General features: G+C 43.2%; 1 long non-coding RNA gene across 3 annotated transcripts; it reads left to right on the plus strand.

Annotated features, from left to right (window-relative positions):
• The first annotated feature begins 1,329 nt into the window (after positions 1 to 1,329).
• LOC138430028 (uncharacterized) lies at positions 1,330 to 27,723 on the plus strand. 3 transcript variants are annotated; one of them, XR_011252966.1, is made up of 4 exons: positions 1,330 to 1,736; positions 9,529 to 9,587; positions 12,120 to 12,353; positions 23,553 to 27,723. It is a non-coding gene; the product is annotated as an uncharacterized lncRNA (long non-coding RNA). The 3 variants fall into 3 exon arrangements; XR_011252965.1 differs by having other exon boundaries at positions 25,638 to 27,723; XR_011252967.1 differs by having other exon boundaries at positions 9,532 to 9,587.
• Positions 27,724 to 27,884: the final 161 nt, after the last annotated feature.

The following is a 27,884-nucleotide window of genomic DNA, read 5'->3' on the forward strand; positions in this document are numbered from 1 at the left end:
ATCCTCCCTCGGGGAGCTAAGAATCCTACATGCTTCTTAGCCAAAAAACGAAAGCATACAACAGTAGAGATTTTTTAAATGGTCCACATTAAAAAAAATAAAATCTTAAAAAAAATAAAAAGGGCTTATTGTAGTGTTTGGGCCTATGTAGGTGATTTGGGGGAGGGCCCAAGGAATCAGTGATTTAATTGTCATCTGAAAAGCAGGAAGAATGGAGCAGGGCTAGAGTTGTCACTGGAAAAGCAATAGTCACTCATGTTAGCTAGAGAAGGGATGTTTGGTCTTTTTGTGTTTGCAGTGTCTGTTTACTGTTCATGCATAGTAAGTCTTAAATTTCTTTACCTTCTGTCTCGTTAGATACCTCATTTGACATCAAAATTCCATGATGTCGCTTATGTTCATCCGGGCATTCAGGCCACCTACCAACGATGGTTGTCGGGGCTCCTTTACTTTTTAACGCTAAATCTGACCATAATTAAGATGAAAAACAAAAGGAGATCGCTCAGCTGCTTTTGTAACAGAATATGACAACTCTTGGTCCCTGACACTACTAATTCTGACTTTGTACAGGTCCGTAACAAATAACTCGTTACCAAGGGCTGGAAAGTTCAATGTGTCTTGTTTAGAGCAGAAACAGCTGGCCTGGATGTAGCAGGAAACGAAACGACACTGGCCTAAACCGTGTTTCTTCCAGAAGTGAAGGGCTCCGGGGTGACTTCCTCTACCCCAGGACTTTTAGGAAAAAGCCCTGCCCTCTGAAGGAACCAGTTAAGAGGGCTAGCCGATGTCACGTGACCGTGCAGAATAGCGACCGTAGAGAGCACACCTTGCGGCTGCGGTCGCTCGACCCGCCTTCATCGGTCTCCGATGTTCCTGGTTCCCTTCCTTTCTCGCCAGGAAATGACTCTCATCTCCTTATACCACGCTAGTTTTCACTCTCGACATTCTTTGAGCTCACTGGGAGAACCTCCCAGTCAGTACCACTAAACCCTCAAACTTGCCACAAAAAGCCTCTTCTTTCCCAAGGGCTCGTCCACGTCCCGCAGCTCCCCTCCTGGCAGCGGGTCGCTAGGCAGGCCCAGGCCCTGCCCTGCGCCTGGAGGGCCAAGCCCCAGGTACGCTCCTTGTGCGTCACAACGGCGCCCTGGTGGCCCCGCCCCCGGCCGCCCGTCTCGGAGGCCCCGCCCCCGCGTTGTCCTTCCGGCTCGCTTTTAGCAGTAGGATTGCGTTGTCTTCCGGGAGAAGAAGGTGGGGTTTGATGAGAATCCGGAAGCGGGGCGGGGGCGCGGGCTCGTGGGCTGTTGTTCCCGGATGTTCGAGCACATGACCGATAGGGGGCAGGGCACACCGAGAAGGGCGGCGGGGGTTGTTTGACTCCCGCCCACAGCGCTTCTGCGGAGAAGGCAATGGCGCCTCTCTCCAGTACTCTTGCCTGGAAAATCCCATGGGCGGAGGAGCCTGGTAGGCTGCAATCCATGGGGTCGCTACAAGTCGGACACGACTGAGCGACTTCACGTTCACTTTTCACTTTCATTTATTGGAGAAGGAAATGGCAACCCACTCCAGTGTTCTTGCCTGGAGAATCCCAGGGACGGGGGAGCCTAGCGGGCTGCCGTCTATGGGGTGACACAGAGTCGGACACGACCGAAGCGACTTAGCAGCAGCAGCAGCAGCAGCAGCACAGCGCTTCTGACCACGCCCCTCCGTACCCCGCCCCAGGGATTTCCATGGCGATGGTAAACAAGCCTTCCTTGACTTAACGAGAACTTCACAGTCCCCAGCGTTTCGTTCTCCTCAGGGTGTTCAGGGAACAAGGACGGCCGAGGTGTGAAATGTGACGTGTGGGAACGTGGAGACTCGGAGCCTTAAGCGAAGGGTGGACCGGGCGGCCTGTTCGAGACCTGCACACTCAGAACCGACTGGGACCTGGAACCCCTGGGGTTAGAGGCTGTGGGTCTGTGATTTGGGAAAGGGGGTAGTCGTTGCTGAGGTAGCGAAGAGCATCCTTGGTTCCAATGGAGGAGTCGCCAGCCCACGTGGGGAGACGGAGTCAAGGGGGCCAGAAGGGGTCGCGTTTGGGGAGAATACCTTTTTTAGGGAAGAGATTTAGGGGAGTCGTTGACTGGTCCAAATCTTAGGACCCAAGGGTCTGCGCTAGCCTGTAGGGATCAGGTGTGTAGACGTGGTTGAGAAAAAGCTCTTTTACTTTTATATCTTACTATATTTTATATCTTAGAGCAGTGCAATTTACTTAAGGATTTGCTACTCAACTTTTCTCCTACCCATTTCCTGTTCCCTGAGGAAATATTTTCAAACCTTTGAATTTTCTTCCCCATTAGCTTTATTCCTTTTGTACCTGGATCTCTGTGTACTTCCTTCATCAGCTTCGCTAAATTTGAATGCTTAAGTCTGAAATATTTCCTGATTGATTTCCTTTGCCTCCTGGTCACACTTTGCTGCAGCATGTGTGTAGGCAGCTGTTTGCTTTTCTTTCTTTTTCTAGACGTATCCTTGACTGTATTTTGCACTGGTTCCATTTTTGACGGCTCATCTTGGAGTGAATTTGAATTCAGCAGATTGTGGGAGTGGGTCCAAGCTCTCATACTTTTCTTTATTACCAAGATTTGCGTGTAGTTTATTTTTTCCCCACTTAAAAAATATGACATGTAAGAGATCTTTTGTAAAACATATCTCAAAGGTGTAAAGAATACTACTCAATCCAAATCTTAAGAAATAGAACTCAGCCTGGTTCTCTTTCTCATCAGATCTGAGCACTGGTCTTGGGAGTTCAGTTCAGTGGCTCAGTCGTGTCCAACTCTGCGACCCCCTGAATCGCAGCACGCCAGGCCTCCCTGTCCATCACCAATTCTCGGAGTTCACTCAGACTCGCGTCCATCGAGTCAGTGATGCCATCCAGCCATCTCATCCTCGGCAGTCCCCTTCTTCTCTTCATAAAGGTCATAAAGTAGTAGTAATGAAACTCTCCTCACAGTGCTTGGAGTCTGCTATATGGCCTGTGGGCTTCTTTCAAACAAGGTTAAATTCTTTTAGAACTTGTTTCCTCCTCCCTTGTAAAATGGCATAATCTCAGGCTTAAAAGTGAAATTGCCCAGTTATGTCCTACTCTGATCCCAAGGGCTGTAGCTTACCAGGCTCCTCCGTCCAAGGGATTTTCCAGGCAAGAGTACTGGAGTGGGTTGCCATTTTCTGCAAAAAGGCATCTGCAGTCAGGCAGACACTTTACTGTCTGGGCCACCAGGGAAGCCCAACAATAGGTGAAGCTTTGTTGTTCAGCTGTTCAGTGGTGTGGTTCTCTTTGCGATCCCACGGACTGCAGCGTTCCAGGCTTCCCTGTCCATCGCCATCTCCCATCTCATTTCCATTGAGTTGATGATGCCATCCAATCATCTCATCTTCTGCCCCCTACTCCTCCTGCCTTCTACCTTTCACAGTATCAGGATCTTTTCTGATGAGTCAGCTCTTCCCATTAGGTGGCCAAAGTACTGGAGCTTCAGTTTCAGCATCAGTCCTAATGAATATTTAGGATTGATTTCCTTTAGGATTGACTGGTTTGATCTCTTTGCAGTCCAAGGGACTCTCAAGAGTCTTCTCCAACACCACAGTCCAAAAGCCCCAATTCTTTGGCGCTTAGACTTCTTTATAGTCCAACTCTCACATCCAAACGTGACTATTGGAAAAACCATGGCTTTGATTATATAGACCTTTGTTGGCAAAGTAATACCTCTGCTTTTTAATATGCTTTCTAGATTTGCGATAGCTTTTATTCCGAGGAGCAAGCATCTTAATTTTGTGGCTACAGTTACCATCTGCGGTGATTTTTTAGCCCAAGAAAATAAAGTCTCTCCCTGTTTCCATTGTTACCCCATCTATTTGCCATGAAGTGATAGGACCAGATGCCATTATCTTAGTTTTCTGAATGTTGAGTTTTAAGCCAGCTTTTTCACTCTCTTTCATTTTCATCAAGAGGCTCTTTAGTTTTTCTTTGCTTTCTGCCATAAGGGTGGTGTCATCTGCATAATTGAGGTTATTGCTATTTCTCTCCATAATCTAGATTCCAGCTTGTTGATACAGTGATTGCTGACTAATATTTCTGTATTTGGGAGAGATTTCTCATAAGCTCTCTTGCCTCTTGATTCAGAGTGATCCTTTATTCTAAGATATATTACCAGTAAAATTGTATTTGTCTGTTATTGTGAATCTACAGAGGATCTTCTATGGGAAGAGGAGAACTAAGAGATAATAGATTCTTTTAGGTGAAAACCTTGACCTTTGATGTTTTGTTTTATTTGCTAATGTTACCTGGCATGTCAATAACCAGTAAAAGATGCCTGGATGTAAAAAAGAACGAGAACTCCACATTTATCTTAAGACACTCTGTGTGATCCCAGTCTTCCCAGCTCCCCCATCAGTATCTTGAATTTTATGTTTGTCAATTGCTTGCTTTTCTTTATAATTTGACTAAAATTGTATCCCATAGAAAAATTTATTTAATAGTTTTGCATGTCTTTGGATTCTGTATCTGTTGTTTTCATACTCCATTTTCTTCCATGCCTTTCTTTGGTTAATCGGCCTTGTCGTCTTCACAGGATTATGAAGACCAAGCATAAAGCTATAGTATTTTTTGCTGTTTTATAGTGTTCCATTTAGTAAGTGGGCAACAACTTATTTCCCCACATTCTGTTAAAGAAGTTATAGATTGTTTTTGTTATGCACCGAGCCCGTATCTCCAAACCAACCGAGAGAGTGAACAAGTCCACCGTGGTAATGCAAAGGCAAGAAGGGAATTTTTATTTCTAGCGCGCTAGGGCTCAAGCCTCATCCGTCGCAGCGGAATCAGACGAGAGCCTCGAACAAAGCAGTATGGCGGTTTATATACATTCAGTTCTTTGTCTCAGTTACAGGGTACTTGGCGATACCTGATTGGACAGGCAGAATGAGCTCGTGCAACGCCTTCCTTATGCTATTGCATATAGAAAATTTTCCTTATTTGGTTAAGGAATGTTCTTCAAGAAAACAGGAAACATGACTCAGGTCCCCGGCTCTGTTATGCACCTCATTGAGCCGACCACCCTGCCTAACATTCCCCCCTGTTCTTAGATCATACAGAGGAATCCTTCTCTGGGTCCTGAGATACTGTTTGATATTGCTGCCGAAGCACGAACAGCTCTGCTGTATTAATGCGCTCTTTTACAAAGGCTACAAGTCTATTGATAATACAAGGGCCGAACGTAAGCATTATTAGAAGGATTATCAGGGGTCCTAGCAAGGTAGAGATTAAAGTAGTCAGCCAGGGGGATTGTTGAAACCAGGACTCAAACCATCCCTGTTGAGCCTCACGCTCTCGTTTACGCTGGGCTAGCCCCTCTCTCACTTTGGCCATGGATTCCCTAACTATTCCAGTATGGTCTGCATAAAAACAACATTCTTCTCCTAGGGCAGCACAAAGTCCCCTCTGTTGCAAAAATAGCAGATCTAGACTTCTTCTATTTTGCAAAACTACTTCAGACAGGGAAGTTAAAGATGACTCTAAATGACTAATAGACTGTTCTATACGAGTGATGTCTTCATCTATGGCTGCTCTTAAAGAGTTAAATCCTTGACTTTGCGTGGACAAAGCTGTTATTCCAGTTCCGGCCCGGCTATTCCCAGACCGAACATAGTTGCTATGGTTATGGCAGTAATGGGTTCTCTCTTAACTTTATAAGCCCTTTCTTGTTGAATAAGAGTCGATTTGTGGGCCCAATAATCATATACAGCTTCTTCTGGTCGATACAGTATCTTTGGTATCACAGCCACCATAACACAGAATTCTTTTTTAGGATCAAAAATGGAGCTATGTACACAGGGAGTCAACCCAGTGTGAGAGCACACCCACCATCCTCCCATCTGTGGAACTGACCACCTGGCTACCGGCAAACTCATGAGTTCAACAGTGAGGGCACACAATGAGGATCTGTCTGGTGGCACTTTGCCCATACATAGTCCCTTTCCCCACACTTCTCTCATTGTAAGGCCTACTTTTCGTTCTCCCCATCGACATTGGGGAGGATCGGTGCTGTTGGCCAGGTCGTAAGAGGCGTTGAGGCCTACTGCCTCGTAATAAGGGGGAATTAAGTTGTAACATAACCAACAGGATTTAGTTGCCTCAGGATGGGTTTGATTTAAGGTAGCATAAGCTGCCTTTACTAATTTCCATAGTGGATCTGTTTGTCCAAGTTTAGCAAGGGGTCCCGTCTCTGGGTCTTTTGTTGGTCCTTGGGATGTAGGTAGGGAGGTTGTCGGGTAGAGAGTTGCATGGACCTGTTCAACGGGGTTTGGACCGATACTATACATTTGTACCGGTTCTAAAACTTGACTCACAACAATGATCCCATTATAAGTAGTCAGGTCATTTCTGGTCTGAAGTCCCCATGATATCCCGTTGACCCAGGCCTTCTCTTTTTTTGCTTTGTCAATGTTAAACCTTATTTTTACCTGGGCAAAGTTATGATCCTTTCCCCAATCGGAGTACGGAGGTACGGGTCCTACAAATGAGAAGTTAAGCAAGTCCCGATTTCCTACATCCCACCGTCTATACCCTGGAGCCTCCGACCCATCATTAGAAGTTACGCAGTCCCAAGATTTACAATAAGAGTCCTGTATCCCCCTACAGATCTTCCAGTTGTGCCTGGGTGCACCTGGACATGCCCAGAATGCATGATTCCGGAGGTAGCCCCTTTTCCAAGGTACATTTACCACTGGCTTAAGGTCAAAGTATAAGTCTGGCCACCAAGTATTTGGTGGATGTATTGCGGTGGTGGAGTTAAGCATCTCACGTGTTAGTCCATTTTGCAGTTTCCAGGTGATTTTGACGGGTTGGTGTGGGTTCACGCTGGTAGCTTCGGAGCAGAGTAACATGGTCATCCATAAGATGGTCCAGATGAGTTGCCTTGGTCCTGTCGACGACGCTGGAGCTTCAGCCTCAGGGGGTTGGACGGGTGCAGAGACGCTTCCCATTCTTTTTTAGCGTCTTCCTGCTCTGCTGAAGTAGCTGGGCGTACGTGGTTGCAATGCACCCAAGGCCCGATACCGTCGACCTTTAGGGCAGTTGGGGTGGTAAGAAGAACATAAGGACCCTTCCATTTAGGTTCTAGTGCCTTGGTGTGGTGCCTTTTGACCCACACCCAATCTCCAGGGCCGATGTTATGTGAGGGGATAGTCCCCTTGTTTTGACCCTCATGTATTTCCCGGAGCAGTTTCCAGACGCGAGAATGCACTTTGCCCAAAGCCATCAAAGCCTCCTGGAATTGTCCCAAAGTAGGCGGTGGAAGTTTCTTTCCTTCAAATATTGGACATACAGGGGGAGGTTTAGGAGGTTTAGAAGGAGCGAGAACAAAGGGTTTAAGCCATTCCGGCGGGTTTCTCACTAGATCCTGCCAGACCAGAATGTAGGGAGTCTTGTCTGGGTGCCCGGCAGGACTAGGGGTAAGCACCCTCCCTTTAACTGCCTGGATAATTTGGGGATTGAAGGTTCCCTCTTGTGGCCATCCGACGTCAAAGGTGGGCCACTTGGCGGAACAGAAAGTCACCAGTTTGCTCTTCTTTACCAGTAACGAAAAATTCTGAGCTCTAGACTTAAAATCAGAAAAATGGTCAGTCATCAGAGACAGTGGAGTAGAAGCAGATTGCCCCATGGGTACAGAGAACACAGACAATGACAACAAGACTCACACAGACAGTGCCGGCACACAGAGTCACAAAAATGACACAACAAACAGATTCCAACTCTCAATATTACTTTCAGTCTCCTTTATAGCACTAGAGACCCCTTCTCTACTTGCAAGTGTCTTACCGTCAGGACGTCCTCAGTGCCAGCTGCCCTCCCAGTTCACTACCGGGGACCCGGCCTTACACTGGGCTTGCCTCCTCACCTTACACCTAGATGCCTCCCCAGTACGATACTGGGCCCCGGACTTAATCTAGGCCTCTGCACTGCTAGCACCGGTGCTCAGAGCTCTCAACTCCTAACGAGATTATTCCCTTCTACCAGGAGAGTTGTCCTCCCTGGTAGGCCGGAGATCCCGGACGAGCCCCCAAATGTTACGCACCGAGCCCGTATCTCCAAACCAACCAAGAGAGTGAACAAGTCCACTGTGGTATTGCAAAGGCAAGAAGGGAATTTTTATTTCTAGCGCGCTAGGGCTCAAGCCTCATCCGACACAGCGGAATCAGACGAGAGCCTCAAACAAAGCAGGATGGCGGTTTTTATACATTCAGTTCTTTGTCTCAGTTACAGGGTACTTGGCGATACCTGATTGGACAGGCAGAATGAGCTCATGCAACGCCTTCCTTATGCTATTGCATATAGAAAATTTTCCTTATTTGGTTAAGGAATGTTCTTCAAGAAAATAGGAAACATGACTCAGGTCCCCGGTGCTGTTATGCACCTCATTGAGCCGACCACCCTGCCTAACAGTTTTCAGTTTTCTGTATTATAAACAGTGATGCTTTGAATTAGTACCTATTTTCTGGTCTGGGGAAATGTTTCCTCCTCTTCCATTTTCTGAGAGAGATTGTTTAAACTTGGTTTTAATTCTTCTCTAAATATCTGATATAGCTTTTCCAGTGAAACCATCTGGTCTGGAGATTTGTGGGAAAGTTTTAAAATTATGAATTCAATTTTTTGATAGTAACAGAACTGTTCAAATTATTTCATATTAGAGGAGGTGTTGTAACTTTTTGAGGAATTTGATCTAAGTTGACAAATTTATGTGAGTAGAGTTCTTTATAATTTTCTCATAAAGCAGCCTTTGAGGTGGTTTTGCCAAAATCGGAATATTTTCAGTCATTATTTCTTCGAATACTTTCCAGGCTCACGTTCTTTCTCTTTCTCTTCTGAGACTCCCATGATGTGATTATTTGATCTTTTGATTCCCACAGGTTCTGGAGGCATTTTTCATTTTTTGATGCTCTGTTTTCATTCCTGTTCAGATTGGATAACATATTGTTCTTTATTCAGGTTTTCTGACTTTTCCTCCATCTACTGGGTCCATTCTGCTTTTGAGCCCATCTATTGAGTTTTTAGTTTTGGTAGTTATATTTTTCAGTTCTAGAATTTCTCCTTGGTTCTTTAAATCTTCTGTTTCTTTGCTAAGTTGTACTTTTCCACTTACTTAAGACATGTTCATAATTGCTCATTGAAGCATTTTTGTGATGGTTGCTTTAAATTCCTTGTCAGATATTCCAAAGATTGGTGTTTCTGTCTTTTAGTTTTTTTTTTTTTTTCCTGGCCATACCATGGGGCTTGTGGGATCTTAGATCCCTGAGCAGGAATCAGACCCAAGCCCTTGGCAGTGAAAATGTGAAGTCCTAAGCATTGGACCACCAGGGAATTTCTTCTGGTTTTCTTTTCTCATTTAAGTGGGAATTTTCCTGGTATTGGTATGATGATTTTTTTTTTTTTTTTTAAATCCTGGATATTTTGGTCATTTTCTTGAGACTGTGGCTCTTACCCAAATCTCTTTTTAGCAGGTTTTCTCTGACACCATACTGGCTAAGAAAAGGAGATGCTGCCTCATTACTGCCAGGTAGGGTGGAAGTCTAGGTTGCCCACTAGGCTTCTGTTGACTAACTGGGGCTGGGGAATGGGAGAGGTACCTCATTCTAGTGGACTGGGGTGGCTGTCTGGTTTCCTACTGGACCTTCAGTGACAGCAGCTTGGCTGCGAGAATGAGATGTGTGTGTTGCAGCCTGGTGAGGGGAGGTCTAAGCTTCCTGTTAGACCTTGACTGATATGGGTGGCGGTGGTGGCATGCTTATTTTCTGTGGAGTTTGGTTGAAGTAGGGTGGTTATTGCCTGCAAGTTTTGTCTTGCAAGGCTGCCCCTTTCTTTATCCTTTGGCTCAGAAGAGCGAGCTTCTCTTAGTACCCACTGACATTTTCAGATGGCTGGCTTCTCAGACACCCAATGTGGAATATATGAGGCAAAAAAGAAAACTCAGGAACCCTATGTCATGCCATTTCTTGAGTCTCAAGATAATTTCTTGGTCTAGTTTTTCTTCACCTTTCAGTTTTGTTAAGTTTAATGTTTATAATTTCAGTATGTTTAGCTGTATTTAATGGGAGGAATATGAAGCATATCTTCTTTATCTTCTGGAAGCTTTGCCTTTATTTTTGAAAGGTATTTTTGCTCTCTCTGAAATTATTTGACAGTTTTTTTTTTTTTTTAGGACTTTAAAGATGTCATTCCACAGTGTTCTCTTTTGTATTGTCTCCTGTGAGAAATCTGATGTTACCCTTTATATGTTCTTTATTTAACATGTCTTTTTCTGGCTGATTTAAGACTAAATACACTTGATCTTAGCCAAAAGGCCGAGAAATGATTAAGATTTTTTTAAAAATCTCGTTTTGAGCAATTTGATTCTGATGTTATTTGGTGTCATTTCCTTTTATGTTTCTTTAGTTTAGGGTTCATTGGGTTTCTTGGAACTGCAGGTTTATAGTTTTTTTAAGTGTGGAAAGTTTTGGGCCATCATTTTGTTACTGAACAAAGTTTGTGTGTCTGATAGACAGTGAGGCCAAACAAACCAAAATGGTGGAGTTTGGAGCAGAGAAGGGTTTATTGCAGGGCAAAGCAAAGAGGACCTGTGGCTCATGCTCAAAATCCCCTAATTCCTCCATTGTTTTGGTGTAGAAGTTTTCCTAAATTTATTTCTGTTTATTAAAATTTTTGCTGCACTGGGTATCTGTTGCTGCTCATGCTTTCTCTGATCGTGGTGAGCAGTGGCTACTCTTCGTTGGGTTATGCGGGCTTCTTATTGTGTGGCCTCTCTTGTTGTGGAGCACAGGCTCTAGTTGTGTGTGCTTCAGTAGTTGTGGTGTGTGGGCTCAGTAGTTGTGTCTTGAGGGCTCTAGAGCTCTGGCTCAGTAGTTGCAGTTCACAGGCTTAGTTGCTCCATGGCATGTTGCTTCCCAGACCTGGGGTCGAACCCATGTCCCCTCATTGGCAGGTGGATTCTTAACCATTACACCACCAGGGTTATAAGCTAAACTTGAGATGAAGACTTCGGGTGTATGACTTCCTTTTGCTAGGTTGATGGTGAGCTAGTGTAACCAAAATTCAGCCCCTGTACACTGGTACCAAATTGCATTTTGGCATGGAGTTTTGGGTGAAGTATGAATAGCTATGGGGTTCCCAGGTTGCCCTAGTGGTAAAGAATCCACTTGCCAATGCAGGAGCCAAAGGAGATGCAGTTTCGATCCCTGGGTTGAGAAGATCCCCGGGGGAGGGCATGGCAACCCACTCCAGTATTCTTGCCTGAAAAATCCCATGTACAGAGGAGCCTGGCAGTCCAGTGGATCACACAAAGTTAGACACAACGGAGCACACATACATGCATCCATGAATAGCTATGTTGTTTGGCCAGGCAAAGGGGGCCACAGTAGGCAAGTGCCCTTCAAACTGTGTCCCAACCTAGAGGAGTAGTGAGGAGTTTTTATACTAATGATCAGCATGTGGACATTCTTCTGACTGTTTATTGGTGAGGTAAGTGGGAGTCAGTGACAGCAATCTTCTGGTTCCAACCAGTCTGGGATCTACATGCTTGAGGGCAGCATATGGACTCAAACTCAAAAACCCTGCTTGGGACTTGAACCCAGGCACAACCCATAGTCTTCCAACTGAGATCACAGACTTGGTTTCAGGGTGTAATGAAGCGAAGGTTCTTGATGTCTCATCACAGAAAAAATTCAGTGAGAGACATAGTGATAGGTAAGAAGTGGATTTATTCAGAGAGAAACACACTCTACAGAGTGTGGGTCATTGCAGAGGGTGAGTGCAGTGGCCTTGAAATGTGTGGTTAGCTTTTATGGCCTGGGTAATTTCATAAGCGAATGAGTGGGAGGATTGTTCCAACTATTTTTGGGACGGGATGAAGATTTCCAGGAATTGGGCCGCTGCCCACTCTTTGGTCTTTTGACAGCTGACCTTGGAACTGTCATGGTGCCTCTGGGTGTGTCATTTAGCTTGCTGATTGAGGATCATGGTCTAGTCATCAAAGTTGACTTGTCTGCCATCTTGAGCTCATTTCATTCTAATAAGTTTATGTTGTATCCTCTAGGCTGTGTCATTCTTTCAAAGGTTGTGCCCTGCCCCTTTCCCTCCCGGAAAACTACTGAGCCCACTTGCTACAACTGCTGAAGCCATGTGCCTAGAGCCCGTGCTCTGCAACAAGAGAAGCCCCCGCGGTGGGAAACCCGTGCAGTGCAACTGGAGAATAGCCCCCACTTGCTGCAACTACAGAAAGCCCACATGCAGCAGCGAAGACTCACCACAGCCAAAAAATGAATAATGAGTAAGTTAAAAACAAAAAAAAAGCAATTTAATGAAGAATCAGCAGGCTCATAGAAGACATATTCTCTTTTTAGGTTTAGGACAGTTCTTAATACATGAATGGAGATTGGGATTATCTACCAGGAGTAGAGCCAATACCAGGTAGATCTGTAGCCAGTCATGACTAAATAAGTGGTTTTTGACAGATTTATCCCTTAGTCCATTTGGCCTTTGTAGGCATTTTGATTGTCACGACTGGGGCAGTACTACTGGTATTCAGTGGACAGAGGACAAGAATCCTGCTAAACGTACATTTTGTAGATTAGTTACCAAACCAAAAAAATTATCTAGTCCCAAATGTCAATTATGCTGCTGTTGAGAAGCTTAAATCCTGTGTTACCCGAAAACTGGGTTTGCCTCTTGAGGGGTGTTGAACCAAGACACATCCAAGCCAAAGATCAGGAGGAGGAGGGATTTATTACTTGCAGCAGGTGTGGAGAACACGGGAGTCTTTCTCAAAGCAGTGTCTCCCTGAACAGCAAAATTGGGGAAGTTTTAAGCTGAGGATACATGAATATTCATGAAGTGATTTGAACAAGTGGATTCAGCATAGAATAGGGGCAGAGGTTGATAGAATCCAAACTTTGAAGTTGTGAGGGTTAGAAAAGGTCAACATCATCATTCCTTTGGTTCCAGCTGATCTAGTGGTTGAGACCTTGAGGAGGGGTTAAGTTATGCAAAATAGATAAAGAAAATGCATCAGGCTAATCTTTATCATTAAAAGAGAACTGGGAGTCTTTACAGCTGACTTCCCTGGGTGGCTCAGACAGTAAGCAGTCTCCCTACAATGCTGGAGACCTGGGTTTGATTCCTGCGTGAGGAAGATCCCCTGGAGAAGGAAATGGCAACCCACTCCAGTGTTCCTGCCTGAAGAATCCCCATGGACAGAGGAGCCTGGCAGGCTAGTCTATGGGAGTCACAAAGAGTCGCACTGAGTGACTAAGACTCTCACTTTACAGCTGATTTACTGTCTTTGCTATTGTTATCTCTCTGGCCTGATAACAGTTTATTCTTTTGTTCCTTTAGGATTATTATTACTGAGACCTGTTGAAGGGCAAGCATTGTGACCAGGCTTAGATTCCGAAATGGCTTAGGCCAAAAAATTGCTTGTCTTATGTCAATAAAGTCCTGCCTAGTTCTCTTTCTCCTGACACTCCCTACCCAATTGGCTTACAACTGGCCTAACAAAAGATCTTGGAATAAAGAGAAGAGTAATTGCTGGCAAGACTTAAGAGAGAATCAAAGTAGTTCTGGGCTTTCCTGGTGGCTCAGTTGGTAAAGAATCCGCCTGCCATGCGGGAGTCCTGGGTTCGATCCCTGGGTTGGGAAGATCCCCTGGAGAAGGGAATGGCTACCCACTCTAGTATTCTGGCCTGGAGAATTCCATGGACTGTATAGTCGGTGGGGGTCGCAAAAAGTGGGACATGGCTGAGCGACCTTCACTCCCTAAAGTAGTTCTAAATCATTCTGTAGGGGGAGTTGCTACCATTAGCAATACCCACACCAACACCAAAAGAAATACTAAGCTTTTGTGTCAAGAGAAGGATTAAGGTGGTGCTAGTGGTAAAGGATCCACCTGCCAATGCCGAAGGCACAAGAGATGTCAGTTCAGTCTCTGGGTCAGGAAGATCCCCTCGAGGAAGAAATGGCAACACACACTCTAGAATTCTTCCCTGGAGAATTCTATGGACAGAGGGACCTGGAGGGCTACAGTTCATAGGGTCTCAAAGAATCAGACACGACTGAAGTGGCTTAGCGTGCATGCACACACCTTCCAAGGCTAAAGAATGTACAAGTGCTTCATAAGCATTATACACAAGCTGTATATATTAGTGCTATAAACATTAGTGCTATATTCAGTCCACTACACGGGGCACCAGTGACCTCCATTTTAAATTACTAAGTCACGTGTTTAATTAATTGTGGAATTTGGCTTTGAGCCCAAATCCTAATCTCATTTTTTATCACTATACTATAAATTGTAACAAGAGACAAGAGTGAGAGAAATAATAGCTAAGGCACAAAAAGAGAATAGAAGAGTGATAGAGAAGTAGAAAACAAAATTAAGTTTTTAGCAGACTTGAGATTTGCGGCAGTAAGCTAAAAGAAATACTACTGTGAAAAAAGGCAGATGAGCCCAGGGGCAATTGTTGTTAATAAATATTCCCCTGGTTTTTTCTTTTTTGTCACCACACTTGTGGGTGAGTATTCTAGGCCTGGTATCTATGGTGGAGATCATACCATTTACTTAAAACAGTTGGCTCAGTGCCTTGCAAATAATAGCACTTCTCCATTGGAAGGCATCATAGGTACTGGCCATGGTTATCAGTTACTATATTTGTGCTTAAGTTCTATGAGGACTACTGATGTGATATTTTTATAAACCTTGCAGATAGTTACTTGTCAGATGACTAATACTCTCAGTTCAACAGTAAACTCTGTAGCTTTCATTTTTTATATTCCTTGTCTACTGAGAGAGAATGCTGTTTTCAGAGAAACTTTGGGTACACTCTAGAATCACCTAGGAAACTTTTTTTAAAAAAATATTTATTATTTACTTAATTAGTTTGTTTGGTCACACCAGATCTTAGTTGTGGCTTTCGGCATGCTGTATCTTTGGTTGTATGTGGGATCTAGTTCCCTGATTAGGAATTGAGCCCAGGCCCCCTGCATTGGGAGTGCACTGGCTTAGCCACTGGGCCACCAAGGAAGTCCCCACCTGGGGAACTTTAAAAGCGATGATGTTTCTGCTCATCCCAAATCAATTAAAGCGCAACCTTTACGAACAGGATGGAAAGAAGGGGTACTCAAGCTTTTTTACTTCTGTTTTTTAATTTTCACATTCATATTTTAAAATTGATATCTAAAATTTCATAAATTTAAAGAATTTTGAAGTATTCAATTTCTGGTATTTGTAAATATTGACTTAAAAAGATAAAAGTCACCTCACTTCTTTAAATGTGAATAATAAGTTGTAATAACCTTAGTGCAATATGTGATAAACTTCTTGTCATTGGGAAGTTTCTCATCATTCTTTTCTGTTCTACTCTTCCCATAGAATTTTATCCCACTAATATATATTCATGCTTTAATGTCTTTTTATTACTCTTTGAGAAGGAAGTGGCAACCCACTCCAGTCGTTTTGCTTGGAAAATTCCATGGACGGAGGACCCTAGTAGGCTAGAGTCCATGGGATTGCAAAGACATGGATATGACTGAGCGACTTCATTTTGTACTTTGTACTTTATAATTCTCTGGAGCAAAAATTCTTGCCTGGAAAATCCCATGGGCGGAGGAGCCTGGTAGGCTTGCAGTCCATGGGGTCGCTGAGTCGGGGACGACTGAGCGACTTCACTTTCAATTTGGATTAAACTTTTAAGATTTCCTCTGTCCACAGGCTTTAAGTACTTAAAATTTCTGGATTGTGGAATCTTTATAGTACTTGTTAAAACACAGTTAATATAAGCAGTATACATATGTTAAAGCTTTAAGCCCATAAAACCTAAATTTCCATCAATAGGTTAGACGATAAACTAAATATGATATGTTTATACAATGGAATGCACATCAATAAAAAAGTACTTATATTAATATAACATTAGTATGAATGAACTTCAAAAGCATCATCCTGATTGAAAGAAGCCAGACATAAAAGAGTATATACTCTATGAGTCTGTTTATTTAAAAATCCTAGAAAATGCAAACCAATTCTATGGTGACAAAAAGCAGGCTGATGGTTGCTTGGGATTAGCAGTGGAGGGAGGCATGGACTATAAAGGAATGGACATAGACTTCCCTGGTGTTCCAGTTGTTAAGACTCCCAAGTTTCCAATACAGGGGGCATGGCTTGGAGGCATTGATTCCTGGTTGGAGAATTCAGATCCGTCAAGCTATACAGTGTGGCCAAAAAATAAAAGAGGATGGGTGCTTACAGGATGATGGAAATGTTCGGGAACTTGAGTATAGTAGTGAGGTCACAGGAATCATCATTTATCAAAATTGATTGAATTGTACAGTTTATACATCAATAAGGTCAACAAGAATATATTCCAAGTTTTTAAAAGTAGTGAAATGTACAGCTTTATTGGAAATATGCAGAAGAATAAGTTCAGTTGTTCAGTTGTGGCTGACTCCTTGTGACCCTATGGACTGCGTTATGCCAGGCTTCCCTGTCCATCACCAACTCCTGGAGCTTGCTCAAACTCATGTCTATTGAGTTGGTGATGCCATCCAATCGTCTCATCCTCTGTCGTCCCCTTCTCCTCCCGCCTTCAATCTTTCCCAGCATCAGGGTCTTTTCCAGTGAGTCAGTTCTTCACATCAGGTGGCCAAAGTATTGCAGTTTCAGCTTCAGCATCAGTCCTTCCAATGAATATTCAGGACTGATTTCCTTTAAGATTGACTGGTTGGATCTCCTTGCAATCCATGGGACTCTCAAGAGTCTTCTCCAACATCACAGTTCAAAAGCATCAATTCTTCAGTGTTCAGCTTTCTTTATAGTTCAACTCTCACATCCATACATGACTACTGGAAAAACCGTAGCTTTGACTAGACAGACCTTTGTTGGCAAAGTAATGTGTCTGCTTTTTAATATGCTGTCTAGATTTGACTTCCTTGGTGGCTTAGATGGTAAAGCGTCTGCCTACAACTTGGGAGACCCGGGTTCGATCCCTGGGTTGGGAAGATGCCCTGGAAAAGAAAATGGCAACCTACTCCAGTGTTCTTGCCTGGAGAAACCCATGGATAGAGGAGCCTGGTGGGCTACAGTCGATGGGGTCGCAAAGAGTCAGACACGACTGAGCGACTTCACTCACTCACTTAGTCATAGATTTTCTTCCAAAGAGCAAGTATCTTTTCATTTCATGGCTGCCGTCACCATCTGCAGTGATTTTTGGAGCCCCCCAAAATAAAGTCTGTCACTGTTTCCCCGTCTGTTTGCCATGAAGTGATGGGACCGGATGCCATTATCTTAGTTTTTTGAATGTTGAGTTTTAAGCCAGCTTTTTCACTCTCCTCTTCCACTTTCATCAAGAGGCTCTTTAGTTCCTCTTCACTTTTTGCCATAAGGGTGGTGGTATCTGTGTATCTGAGGTTATTGATATTTCTCTGGGAATTCTTGACTCCAGCTTGCACTTCACCTAGGCCAGCATTTCACATGATGTACTCTGCATATGTTAAATAAGCAGGGTGACAATATACAGCCTTGACGTACTCCTTTCCCTATTTGGAACCAGTTTGTTGTTCCATGTCCGGTTCTACTGTTGCTTCTTGACCTGCATACAGATTTCTCAGGAGGCAGGTCAGATGGTCTGATATTCCCATCTCTAGAAGAATTTTCCACAGTTTGTTGTGATCTACAGTCAAAGGTTTTGGCATAGTCAATAAGGGAGAAATAAATGTTTTTCTGGAATTCTCTTGCTTTTTCTATAATCCAACATATGTTGGCAATTTGAGCTCTGATTCCTTTGCCTTTTCTAAAACCAGCTTGAACATCTGGAAGTTCATGGTTCACGTACTGTTAAAGCCTGGCTTGTAGAATTTTGAGCATTACTTTGCTAGTGTGTTCAGTTCAGTTCAGTCACTCAGTCGTGTCTGACTCTTTGCGACCCCATGAATCACAGCATGCCAGGCCTCCCTGTCCATCACCAACTCCCGGAGTTCACTCAGACTCACGTCCATCGAGTCCGTGATGCCATCCAGCCATCTCATCCTCTGTCGTCCCCTTCTCCTGCCCTCAATCCTTCCCAGCATCAGAGTCTTTTCCAGTGAGTCAACTCTTCACATGAGGTGTCCAAAGTACGGGAGTTTCAGCTTTAGCATCATTCCTTCCAAAGAAATCCCAGGGCTGATCTCCTTCAGAATGGACTGGTTGGATCTCCTTGCAGTCCAAGGGACTCTCAAGAGTCTTCTCCAACACCACAGTTCAAAAGCATCAATTCTTCGGTGCTCAGCCTTCTTCACAGTCCAACTCTCACATCCATACATAACCATAGGAAAAACTAGAGCCTTGACTAGATGGACCTTAGTCGTCAAAGTAATGTCTCTGCTTTTCAAGATGCTATCTAGGTTGGTCATAACTTTTCTTCCAAGGAATAAGCGTCTTTTAATTTCATGGCTGTAGTCACCATCTCCAGTGATTTTGGAGCCCCCAAAAATAAAGTCTGACACTGTTTCCACTGTTTCCCCATCTATTTCCCATGAAATGATGGGACCGGATGCCATGATCTTCGTTTTCTGAATGTTGAGCTTTTTAAGCCAACTTTTTCACTCTCCACTTTCACTTTCATCAAGAGGCTTTTTAGTTCCTCTTCACTTTCTGCCATAAGGGTGGTGTCATCTGCATATCTGAGGTTATTGATGTTTCTCCCGGCAATCTTGATTGTAGCTTGTGTTTCTTCTAGTCCAGCGTTTCTCATGATGTACTCTGCATAGAAGTTAAATAAGCAGGGTGACAATAGACAGCCTTGACGTACTCCTTTTCCTATTTGGAACTAGTCTGTTGTTCCATGTCCAGTTCTAAGTGCTGCTTCCTGACCTGCATACAGATTTTTCAAGAGGCAGGTCAGGTGGTCTGGTATTCCCATCTCTTTCAGAATTTTCCACAGTTTATTGTGATCCACTTAGATAAGTACAATTGTGCGGTAGTTTGAGCATTCTTTGGCATTGCCCTTCTTTGGAATTGGAATGAAAACTGACCTTTTCCAGTCCTGTGGCCACTGCTGAGTTTTCCAAGTTTGCTGGCATATTGATTGCAGCACGTTCACAGCAATATCTTTTAGGATTTGAAATAGCTCAACTGGAATTCCATCACCTCCACTAGCTTTGTTTGTAGTAATGCTTCCTAAGTTCCACCTGACTTCACATTCCAGAATGTCTGGCTCTAGGTGAGTGATCACACCATCGTGGTTATCTGGGTCCTGAAGATCTTTTTTGTATAGTTCCTCTATGTTTTCTTGCCCCCTCTTAATATCTTTTGCTTCTGTTAGGCCCATACCATTTCTATCTTTTATTGAGCCCATCTTTGCATGAAATGTTCCCTTGATATCTTTGATTTTCTTAAAGAGATTTCTAGTCTTTCCCATTCTGTTATTTTCCTCAATTTCTTTGCATTGCTTTCTTATCTCTTCTTGTTATTCTTCTGTTATTTTCCTCTGTTTCTTTGCATTGATCACTGAAGGCTTTTATATCTCTCCTTGCTGTTCTTTGGAACTCTGCGTTCAGATGAGTATATCTTTCCCAGGGGAATAAATGCCTAATTGAAGTAGTAAAAATCTCTTATTTCTTTGAACCAAAGTTAATAGGCTACTTTTAATAGGTAGATTTACCTCCTCTCCTCCCGCATTTCATTTTCTGATCTCATTTCCTGTTGTTCCCCAACTCATCTCGTTTTACTCATGTTGCCCCCGCCAGGCAATATGTCTGCTTCTGGAACATGCTTCGCTTCTCCGAGTGTTTTCTCAAATGTCAGTGATACCCATCCGGAACACCTTCTAAACTGGCAGTTTCCATCCCCACATTCCCATATCTTTTATCACTTTATTTTTCCTTTATTCTGTAGACATTAACTCCTTTGAAAAACTATATAATTTACTCATTATGTTTAGTATTTATTGCCATATAAACCCCAGGAAGGCAGCAGTCTTTCTTTTGTTCTCTGTTGTACCTAGAGTTGTACCTGGCTCTTGCTCAGTCCCCCAAAAGTGTTGAATAAAGAATGAATTGAAGTAGACTTAAAACTGAAGACTGGGGACTTCCCTGGTAGTCCAGTGGTTAAGACTCCGTGCTTCCAGTGCAGAGGGCACTGGTTCGATCTCTGGTTGGGAAACTAAGATCCTATATGCCATGAGGCCAAAAAAAGCACCTCTGTGCTTGTGGTGATAGTTAGGCAACTCTGTCAGCATACTAAAAATCATTGAATTGCACAAGAATAGCAAGTGAATTGTATGCTATGTAAATTATAACACAATTAAAAAGAAAAAAGTTTAAGAACTAGAAAAGAAATTATAAAACTGAAGGCTTTCAAATTAGTGCATATTTGGGTCAATAGACTCCCTGCTTATAAACATTTTAAACCCTTATTGGGATTTCTATGAGGGTACCCTGTCTGAAACAAACAAAAAACCCAAACAACCTTCAGTTCCAAGAGGTCAAGTCAGTGCTTTTGAGATAAAACAAGCAGGTTATAAAGACCGTGGAATTCAGAAGGCAGTGGCACCCCACTCCAGTACTCTTGCCTGGCAAATCCCATGGGCGGAGGAGCCTGGTGGGCTGCAGTCCATGGGGTCACTGAGGGTCGGACGCAACTCAGTGACTTCACTTTCACTTTTCACTTTCATGCATTGGAGAAGGCAGTGGCAACCCACTCCAGTGTTCTTGCCTGGAGAATCCCAGGGACGGGGGAGCCTGGTGGGCTGCCGTCTATGGGGTTGCACAGAGTCGGACATGACTGAAGGGACTTAGCAGCAGCAGCAGTATAAACATCTGATGACCCAATACAGGGTCTTGGATATGAGGCGGAATTCCCTAAAACTCAGCACTGACCCTTCTTCCTCACAACGAGAGTACCAGACTTAGGAGGAAAAGTAAATTTGAGGGAAAATAAGTTTAGGATGGTTGAATAGATATGTTGAGTTGCCCAACCTGAAGTAAAATACCATTATCTGGGGGAACAAAATTCCCAGAAGCTCTAAATAGATGGTTCTGCATATAAACTGAAAGAGCAGGAATTCCCCTGGGGGTCCAGTGATGAAGAGTCTAGGCTTCTAATGCAAGGGGCATGGGTCTGATCCCTGATCAGATCCTACATGCTGCACCCAAAAAATGGAAAAAAAAAAAAAAAAGACAAAGAGCAGACCAGGTGTGAAGCAGAATAGGGGACATCTCTGAAGTGGAAGGGGTGGGGCCAAGGGTATTGAACTTCCTGTGGGGCTTCTGTTACATTCCAGCTCCTTCCTTGTATAACATGAAAGCTTTGTGCTTTCAGTCAAGACGCTGAAACCTACTTTCTTAGAGCCTTTATTAATTTCCCAAACCAAAGGAACCTCCACCTTTGACACAAAAGTGTCATAGCTTAGGTAGATTTCTAGACTACATATGCTAAGCACTGAAGCCCTATAAATGGACATGATGTCAATAATGGGTGAGGAGAAACTGTCCCAGCTGTGTGGGCTTATTGTCAGCATTTAAAGGGCCTAGTGAACTCTGGAACAGATCAAGTAGACAATAATCTCTAGGAAGTCAAACTCAATAGCCCAATTAAGGGTGGGGTGCAGGGGAAATACACAGTATTCAGAGGCAATGGAGATAGCCGGCAATACTCAGAGATAGGTAGACGCAACGGTAATGCCACGGGAAGCCATTTTCTAGATATTGAGGGCAAAGACTGGGCAGTGTGTCAAGAAGGGTGGAGTGATAGCAAGGACCCCCCGTTTCAGCAGCAGCTATGAAGACACTCTGATGGAATCTTATTCAGCCATAAAAAGGAGTGAAATTGGGTCATTGTGGAGATGTGGGTGGACCTAGAATCTGTCATACAGAGTGAAGTGAGTCACAAAGAGAAATATTGCATATTAAGACATAAATATGGACTCTAGAAAAATGGTACAGGGAAGCCCATTTCAAGGGCAGGAATAGAGACCAAGATGTAGAGAACAGAGTTGTGTACACCGTCAGGGGAGGCAGGAAGGGGAGCGTGGGACAAACTGGAAGAGTAGGATCGACATAAACACCACGTGTAGAACAGGCAGCTAGTGGGAACCTGATGTCAAGCACAGGGAGCTCAGCTTGGTGCTCTGATGACCTAGAGTGGGGTGGGCAGTGGGGAGAGGTGGGGGAGAGGTCCACGAAGGAGGGGATATATGTACAGGTACAGCTGATTTACTTCATTGTATAGCAGAAACTTAATGCTATAAAGGAATTGTCCCTCCACTTCCCCACCCTCCACAAAAAAAAGACGCTGTGTAGTTGCAGGGGCTGTCTTGGAGCCCTGCAATATGTAGGGAAAATTCTGAGAGCACTAGGGTGGCCACTGAGTGTTCATATTTTCAGATCATTTACTCTTGAAATTAGATAGTATGGGGAGATTTGAATTCAAGATGGATTTCATTTAGGGTCAGAAGTCTAACTTGTACAACAATAATGAGAGTCAGCATGGCATTGTGAGACTAGCACTTACTTTATAGTCTTGTTTGAAGATTAAATTAGTTATGAAGCATTTAGAACAGTACTTTACATCGTGAGTGCTACTTATCAGGAATAGTGTCTTAGAATTATTGAAAATGCAATGCCTGTGTTCTCATTTAGTATTTAATATTATATTTTCCTGAATAAAATGTAAATTTAGCAAGTTCAGATGGTGAATAACCTGCCTGCAATTCAGGAGACACAGGTTTGATTCCTGGGTCAGGAAGATCCCCAGTATCCTTGCCTGAAGAATTCCATGAACAGAGGAGCCTGACGGGCACAGTCCATGGGGTTGAAAAGAGTCGGACACGACTGAGCACTAACTTTTTTAACTGTGATTGAGTCCAGGAATATTGATGGTTTTGAAAAATATTACAAGAAATTTCCTGGCAGTCCAGTGGTTAGGACTGCACACTTTCCATACTTCGGAGGGCAAAGGTTTGATCTCTGGTCGAGGAACTAAGATCTTGAAAGCCACAAGGCATGGCCAAGCATAAACAAATACATTGAAAAATATTACAGAGCTGATGAAAAGAATGATGAATAGTGGTATAAGAAAAATGTATATATGGTACGTAGGTATTTACACTTGTTTTACCTGAATCACATCTAAGGATAGCAAAAGAAATTGTATCTAAAGATAACAAAAGGCTTTTTTTAAGTCAAAAACAAATGGCAAAAGATAGCTAATGATGAAATAGACTTCAAGAAAAGAAGATAATTGACAGTAATGTAGCTACAATACTCATATACATGAACTACAGTATATATAATACACAGAAGTGTATAAATGGTCATTTAAGGGAGTATCTATCTCATGGGTTCACTGAGAAAGAAACTGTCGCCATCTAAATTATTGTTGTTTAGTCATTAAGTTGTATTCGACTCTTGCGACCCCATTGACTGTAGCTTGCCAGGCTCCTCTCCGTGGGATTTTCCAGGCAAGAATATTGGATTGAGTTGCTATTTCCTTCTCCAGGGGATCTTCCCAATCCACGGATCAAATCATCATTTTCCTGCATAGCAGAAGGTCTCCTGCATTGCAGGAGGACTCTTTACCACTGAGCCACCAGGGAAGCTCCACCATCTAAATAGAAGTTGGCAGAACATCCTTTAGCCATAAACCAGGCAACCAGTTGTTTTGTGCTCATAGATCCAACTTTCCATCTGTGAGTAACTCTGGATGACCAGCAATTACCTCTGTTGCATTTCCATGACAATTACTATGAAATGATGTAGATAACCTCAAGCTCAAAAGAACGAAAATATGAACATGGAAGGGCTTGCTTCCATGATCAAGCTTTTCAGTGAACAGCAGCCACATTTTAGGGCTCCTTTGAGCTTGAGCTTGAGACCAGATGATGTGTCAGGACTGCCCTCTCATAGATCCTCACGGATTCAACTCTGAAGCCTTTAGTTCATCCCAGATGCTACTTCTCCATTGCAGGAAGATTTCTTACCACTGAGTCACCAGGGAGGCCCAGAGCAGGAAGTATATAGGAAATTCCCATACCTGCCTCTCAAATGTGCAGTGAACCTAAAACTGTTCTAAAATAGAAAGTCTATTTAAAAAACAAAAGTCTCTACTAATTCTGGGTTCAACTCCATACCTACTGAGTCACAATCTCTAAGGGAAGATCCCTTAAATTTTCATTTTCAGCAACTGATGACTCCTATTCCCACTTAGTATGTAACCTGCTTCACTAGAGGACACTGATGCGCAGCTTCGTCCACTGAGGCTGCCCAGTTCAGGAAAGCTCAGTCCCCAGCTGGCTAAGAGGCCAAAGGCATCAGATGTGGACAACAGATAGTTCCTTCTAGCAAATACTCTTCCTCTCTCCCTTACATTAGCCTTGAATGGTGGTGTAATACACATGTTCTGCAGCTTGATTTTTTGTTGTTATTGTTTTGCATTTAGCAATGTATCCAGACATAGAGAATTTTTTTTTTTTTAAGACTTCCCTGGTGGTCCAGTGGTTAAGAATCCACCTGCTGTTGCAGGGGACACAGGTCTGATCCCTGGTCCAGGAAGAGCCCACATGCTGCAGGGCAACTAAGCCCTTCTGCCACAACTATTGAGCCCACACTGTAAAGCTTGTGCTCCTCAAGAGAAGCCACTGCAATGTCTAGGAGAAGCCCAGGCACTGCAACAAAGAGTCTGTCCTGCTTGCCAAAACTAGAGAGAGCCCTCACCTAGCAACAAAGATCCAGCGCAGCCAAATATAAAAATTTAAAAGACCATACTGTATTTCACTGTATGGCTGTACCATAACTTTTAAAATATGTTCCCTAACTCTGGTTCCTAAATGTTTACAAAAAATGCTGCCATAAGTAATCTTGTACAGGCACATATGTACATATATCATTTTGCACCTCTGAATATGTCTAGAGGATGAACTCATCCAAGTGGAATATGCTGGATTAGATAGAGGTTTATGCATTTGCATTTTCCATCTGTGGCCCCAAGTTGCCCTCTTGAGGGCAGTACCCATTACATACCTATGAGTAATATGTGTTTTCCTCCTTTTTTTTTTTTTAAACATTTTATTTTGTGTTGGAGTCTAGCTGAGTAACAATGTTGTGATAGTTTCAGGTGAACAGCAAGTGTCCTACGTTATTTTTTAATGGCTGCGTGTTATTCTGTTGGAGGAATTACCATCATTTGTTTAATCTGTCTGTTGTTTGTGAATACTGAAATTGTTTCTTTACCCCACATTTCTTTTGCTCTCAAAGCCACACTGTTTGACTGTCTTATGACTTAACTACCCAGCATGAGGGATTTGGCCATTTTGGGAGGATCCTTGTGGTTGACTTATTATTGTTTTGATTATCATAACAACAGGCCTACAAACTCTTTTTCTTAGTGTGTCTCCGTCTATGAGCTCACTTCTGTGGCTAGACCTCACCTCTAGCCTCTGGGAATTTTCTTTTGTGAACCCAGCAGGATGAGATCCCGTAAGTCAAATTCCAAAGCTTTGAAGCAAATCAGCAGAGCAGGGCCCCCTAATGACTGATTACACACAGCTCTGACCCCACACAGCCTTGATCTTGTTGTTTTCTACAGCCTTTCATCCCTGCAACCTGAAGATGAGTCCATCTCCTGCCCAGTGGGAGAGCAAAAATAGTGGGGTGGAAAGAGCGATGATGCATGTCCCCTGGGCTATGCCTAGGGGAACTCTCTGATCTCTGCAGTGACTTGTTTGCAAATGCCAGAGGACCCAAGAGACAAGTGAGGATGGGGACAGCTCTGGCACCTGAAAACTGATGATTTGATTGCATGAAGCAATACATGAAGTGGTTTCTGCCGAGCATCTCCAGCTTGTAGTGTTTGGGGACTGTTCTAGCCTCAAACTTGGATGGTTTCATACTGTTTTTGAAAGAGTTCCCAAATATTTAGCGGTTCTCAGAGATGGTGGTCTTGGGGTGGAGACAGTTCTCAGAAAAGAGTGCTACAATTCCAACCATGATGGCCTTTTCTCATTAATCTCCTTGTTTTCTCTATCCTCTATTTGGTTAGAAATCAGAGTGAAATCAAAATGCTATTAGAAATTATTTTGGCCAGACACACAGGAATTAACAGATGATACCACTCTAATGGCAGAAAGCAAAGAGGAACTAAAGAGCTTCTTGATGAGGGTGAAAGAAAAGAGTGAAAAAAAAGCTGGCTTAAAAAAGCATTAAAAAAAAATGTAATGGCATCCAGTTCTATCACTTCATAGCAAATAGATATGGGAAACGTGGAAACAGTGACAAATTTCATTTTCCTGGGCTCCAAAATTACTGTGGATGACTGCAGCCATGAAATTAAAAGAAGCTTGCTCCTTAGAAGGAAAGCTATGATAAACCTAGACAGCATATTAAAAAGCAGAGACATCACTTTGCTGACAAAGGTCTGTCTAGTCAAAGCTATGGTTTATCCAGTAGTCATATACAGATTTGAGAGCTGGATCATAAAGAAGGCTGAACACTGAAGAAATGATGCTTTTGAACTGTGGTGTTAGAGAAAACTCTTAGAGAGACCCTTGGACATTAAGGGTGTCAAACCAGTCAACCCTGAAGGAAATCGGTCCTGAAGATTAATTGGAAGAACTGATGCTGAAGCTGAAGCTCAAATACTTTGGCCACCTGATGCAAAGACCCAACTTATTGGAAATGACCCTAATGCTGGGAATGATTAAGAGCAGGAGGAAAAGGGGACGAGTATGAGATGGTTGGATATCCGACTTAATGGACATGAGTTTGAGCAGACTCAGGGAGATAATGAAGGACAGGGAAGCCTGGTGTGCTACAGAGTCAGACGCCACTTAGCGACTGAATAACAACAGCTAAAGAATAACCAAGAAAGTTATACAGTCAAGCAAGGTTAGCAAAGGAAAACAGAGTTACACTTGGTTGATGAATTTGCTTTTGATCCCTAATCCCAATGCAGACAACTCACATGAAGTTGTCTGTAAAGAGGAGGCTTACTCCCACCAACAAACCCACCCAAAGATCCCAAGCCATAGTTTTGGTGCAGCACGAAATGACCATAGGAAAGAAGAGGGAAAGAAAGGAAATGGCTACAGGTTGCTTTCTGGTGAGCATGGACCCTGCACCTTACTCCTTTAGCAGCTTGGAAGGAAGACAAAAGAGACTTCCCTGGTGGTCCAGTGGTTAAGACTCTGCACTCCCAGCCGGGGCATGGCTTCCATCCCGCCTGGGGAACTAAGAGCCCACTTTTTAAAAAATTTTTTAAAGAGCCATACTTCTATATAGGGATGCACTGCTGGGGAAAAGCCTGTTCCAAGCAGGGAGAAGGTAAGGGCACGGAGGCACAAATATCGATGTGACCAAGGGACAGCCTCTGATCCTTGGATTTTATTATTTAATCCATGATTCTGGCAGGTGTTTTGGGTTGATAGCTGTGGATTTAATAATTTTAAACATAGTAGCTTTCATTTTTTAGTTGTACTGAGCAAGAGTTTCATATAAGAACTTTGTTTTGCTGATACACTCATTTCTCCTGGCATATGAAATTCTGAGCATCAGTGATGTCATTTTTCTCCTAACCAACTGTGGTGGCGGTATTTGGGGCAGACCTTGCAAAGATAGATAACAAACCAAGAAAATCAAATTAACAATGATGGCAATAAATTAATGCTTTATTGGAAGTTGTCTCTTGGATCCATAATTTATGTAAATAATTTAGTTTTTTGCTTTCTTTTTTGTGAATGTATGAGATTTATATTAGTTTCTTTATTATTATTTTTTTTGGCCAAGCTGGTGTGGGATCTTAGTTCCCTGACCAAGGATCGAACCCACGTCTCTGCAT

The sequence above is a fragment of the Ovis canadensis genome, chromosome 25 (assembly GCF_042477335.2).
Source record: "Ovis canadensis isolate MfBH-ARS-UI-01 breed Bighorn chromosome 25, ARS-UI_OviCan_v2, whole genome shotgun sequence".
NCBI classification, from domain to species: domain Eukaryota; kingdom Metazoa; phylum Chordata; class Mammalia; order Artiodactyla; family Bovidae; genus Ovis; species Ovis canadensis.